General features: G+C 38.9%; 2 non-coding genes across 2 annotated transcripts; both read right to left on the reverse strand.

Moving 5' to 3' along the window:
* Positions 1-2,876: 2,876 nt before the first annotated feature.
* MIR181B-1 (microRNA mir-181b-1) lies at positions 2,877-2,937 on the reverse strand. The gene has a single exon (NR_162553.1). It is a non-coding gene; the product is annotated as a microRNA mir-181b-1 (primary transcript).
* A 121-nt stretch (positions 2,938-3,058) lies between these two features.
* Positions 3,059-3,120, reverse strand: MIR181A-1 (microRNA mir-181a-1). Its single transcript, NR_162551.1, has one exon. It is a non-coding gene; the product is annotated as a microRNA mir-181a-1 (primary transcript).
* Positions 3,121-3,672: the final 552 nt, after the last annotated feature.

Raw genomic sequence — 3,672 nt, forward strand, 5'->3', positions numbered from 1 at the left:
GGCCACAATGGCCGGAGCTGCGCCGATCCGAAGCCAGGAGCCAGGAGCCAGGAGCTTCTTCTGGGTCTCCCACGTGGGTGCCGGGGCCCAAGGACTTGAGTCATCTTCTACTGCTTTCCCAGGCCATAGCAGAGAGCTGGATCGGAAGTGGAGCAGCCGGGACTAGAACTGGCACCCATATGGGATGCTGGCACTTCAGGCCAGGGCGTTAACCTGCTGTGCCAGCCCCTGGTAGAAGCTTTTGTCTTTTAATTAAACTTGTTTCTAACTAACGTGATCAAATATTTGGTAGAGACCTCCCAAGGTCAGACAGAAAAAATAAACACCCTGAAAATGGAATGTGGTTGTTATCTGCTTGCCTATGAATGCTTCAACTGTAGTTATTATCTGCTGAGATGCAACCATTTCAGGTTCTGCTTGCCAGTACCAAGCAATGGTGTTAACCCTTGCCACACTGCATTGTGCATAAATAATAAAATAAAAATAATATTTCCTGTTAAAAGGTCTTTGTGTCTTGTTTCTGTACGAGAATCCCACAGCAGAAGTACACAGAAGTATTAGAATATTGGCAAGATATACAGAAATGAGCTCTTTCAGGAGTTTGTGATTCTATGTGCAGGAAAGGGTAAGAAATAAGAGCAGGAGCATAAGATGACTGCAAGAATTATTGCTAAATCAATTCAAGGCGTATCCCTTTGGGAGAAAGTGATGAGATTCCTGCGGTCACAGCTGGACTTGGAGCTTTACAAACAACAGAAGACAGATACGTATTTAGGAGATCTAACTGGAGATAAAGTCTTGAGTACCTAGGCAGACATAAACATACACATGAGTTCAAGATTCCTTCAAATATTGTGAGAAGAACAGAAATCTAGGAATGTCAGAAAGCTAAGGATGTATCTCATGAGGATACTGGCACTAAAGCAAAATAATAATAATAATAATAGAAATAAAATAATAATTAGGAGGAAATCATAGTTATAAAGTCAGAAATCCAGATGAGAGTAGAGAGTTACAAGGGTTAAGAGAGAATGGAATTTAGAAGTGGTCAGAGGTGTGCAATGTCAGAAGGGTTTCAATAAGACAGCTGGTGGTAAAGTGTGACTTATGGAGCTCACTGGTGATTTGGTCAAGAGCAGCTCGGTAAAGTGACATTATGCACACATAGGAGAGAAGACTGGTAGAAGAAGTCAAACTCAGGTAACTGAGGGGAAATGAGAATTTAACTAAAAAGTATATCTGCAAGTTATATTCAAGTACTATTTCTGAAATTTCAGCTTTTAAAGAGAATGAAAGAAAGGGATAAGTAACTAGAAGATTACGTGGAAGGCTTTTTTTTTTCTTAAATTTATTTTGTTTTCTGTTTGAGGACAGAGGAAAACCACATTAAATGAAGAAAGCCGTGTGCTGAGACAGAAGAGGATCTGCAGAGACGAAAGGAGAGCAGACGCCTATTGGTCTGTAGCTGGCCAACAAGGGAGCGGAAGAAGCAACCAGATGGATTAAAACTTCTTCATGAGAAGTCCCTTCATCCATTGGAAGAGAGGAGCATCCAATGGAAGAGAGGAGCTGCCAAGGAGGGAACAAACACTTAGCCTAACGTCCAGGTAGTGAGGTGGAAGGAGTGCTGGGGTCAGCACTGGGACTCCAGCATTTGGAGACCCATGAATATGTGTGATGGTGCACCAATATGACTGCGTGCCTTATTTATTTTTTCAGCAACACTGAAGCTAAAGGATAGTTGCCTTCAGGATAAGAACATATAAAATGAGTGGTAGAAAGTGATCAAGTTGGATGTGACAGCTGAAATATTAGTTGTAGCAAAATATGTTAGGGTTATGTAGAGCAGGACCCCAATCATGGGTTTCTGCCATGGGAGTTGAATGTAAAAGAGATGGAAATGGTCAAGGAAGGGGTAGGAAAATGTATTTGACAGATTTAAACAAAACAAAATAAAATAAAACAGTGAAGCCTTGTGGGTGCTCTGACATACGCACTCTAGAAGCGTTTTATTACTATAAGTAATCATATTGCTATGATTATCATTATAAATGGTAAACTTAAAATTGCTGTGATCAAATTCAATGAAAAAATTCTTTGTAAAAATATAGAGCAGCATTAACTAAAAATGGCACATGTAACCTTTTACTAGAAAATCAGATTAGTGACTATGAGTCAATAAATGTGGCATGGTTATAAGGCTAATAATCAGGCAGATCAGCGTTGAAAGGAAAAACTTAAGAAAGTGGTTAAAATTTCATCTTAAAGATGAAATCTGATTTGAGAAATCAATCTTTTAAATGAGTGTTATAAGTGTTCTCAGTTACTTAGCTACCTATATTGTGTATTTTTCTTTTTGTAGCAAATTCCATGGTAAGAGGAAGTACTATTTGAGCGAATCTGCCCTCAGAGAAGAAGATAAAACTTCTGTGTTTCTGTCCCACTTTACCAGGAGCTTTCCATGTGCAGGAGAGCGGGTGTAGACAATGGGTATTTTCCAGGACTTGTTGTTGTCAAGATGGAGGTGCCAGTGACACACATGCTGGCCTGCTTCTGCATATCTGCTTCCCATCCACACTGAAACAGAACACATGCTAACCTGGATGGCAATGTTACAGATATTCCATGACCAAAATCGTCCCTTTTATAAAGGTAATGTAGAACATACATACATATCATGGAGATGTGCAGAGAAGTATTATTCTGGGCTAAACTAGTGTCCTTTTCTTTGAACTTTGATCATACAATATAAATTGCATAAATAAACCTAAAGAGTCAGACAGATTAGAAAAGTTCAAGAAAAATATGACTACTTTCCACACACCTTTGAGAGATGGGATGTCTGTTGATTGTGACAGCCAAAAGCGGGGCCACAGTTGCATTCATTGTTCAGTGAGCTTGTCCACACAGTTCAACCCACCGACAGCAATGAATGTTGATTGTGACCTTTTTAAAAATAATCACTGCATGGGGAAGAGAAAGTCCTGGTGTGTCTTGCTTTGGTTTCCTGTCTTCAGCGAATTCTGAGAGCCACGGAGTAGATGATGGTTAGCCATAGGGTACAATCAACGGTCGATGGTTTTGATTTTAATTCCAAACTCACCGACAGCGTTGAATGTTCACTGAAGCAACCTCTAGACTCTGAATTCTGCTGCCTTTAACTGTATCCGTAAGTATCTAGAGGGATGGGAGATAGAAACAACAGAGTACCTTGGGTCCCACATTTTATACATTTTAAGCCATTTCAAACGGATAAGAGAGACGAGAAAAATGGTTATAATTCCTCCTATCAAGAGTTCGGCCAGCCTCCATATCACATCCTAAGAAAGAAAAGCTTCACTGAGCTACAAAACGCCTATCTTGGCTTAGTTCCAGAGGCAGGAGTATCTCACTGTTAAGAAAACAGAGAATTTGTTAGTCAAAGTTGTTTTAGGTATCCAATGAGAACAATATCGTATAATTTAAATGTCATTATGTTTATAGCAGGTGAACTATGATATCCATAAATTGCATTAAAGTTGAATAGAATTCTCCTATATTTCATCAAATTCATGGCAATGTTATTTTTGCTATTATACATTCAATATTTTTTATTCTACAATAGTGCTTTAAAATTAGTATAATTTCCTAAAAATGTTTTTTAGAAAATACTGAGCAAAGTATAAATGAAAA

Source organism: Oryctolagus cuniculus, chromosome 13 (genome assembly GCF_964237555.1).
Source record: "Oryctolagus cuniculus chromosome 13, mOryCun1.1, whole genome shotgun sequence".
NCBI classification, from domain to species: domain Eukaryota; kingdom Metazoa; phylum Chordata; class Mammalia; order Lagomorpha; family Leporidae; genus Oryctolagus; species Oryctolagus cuniculus.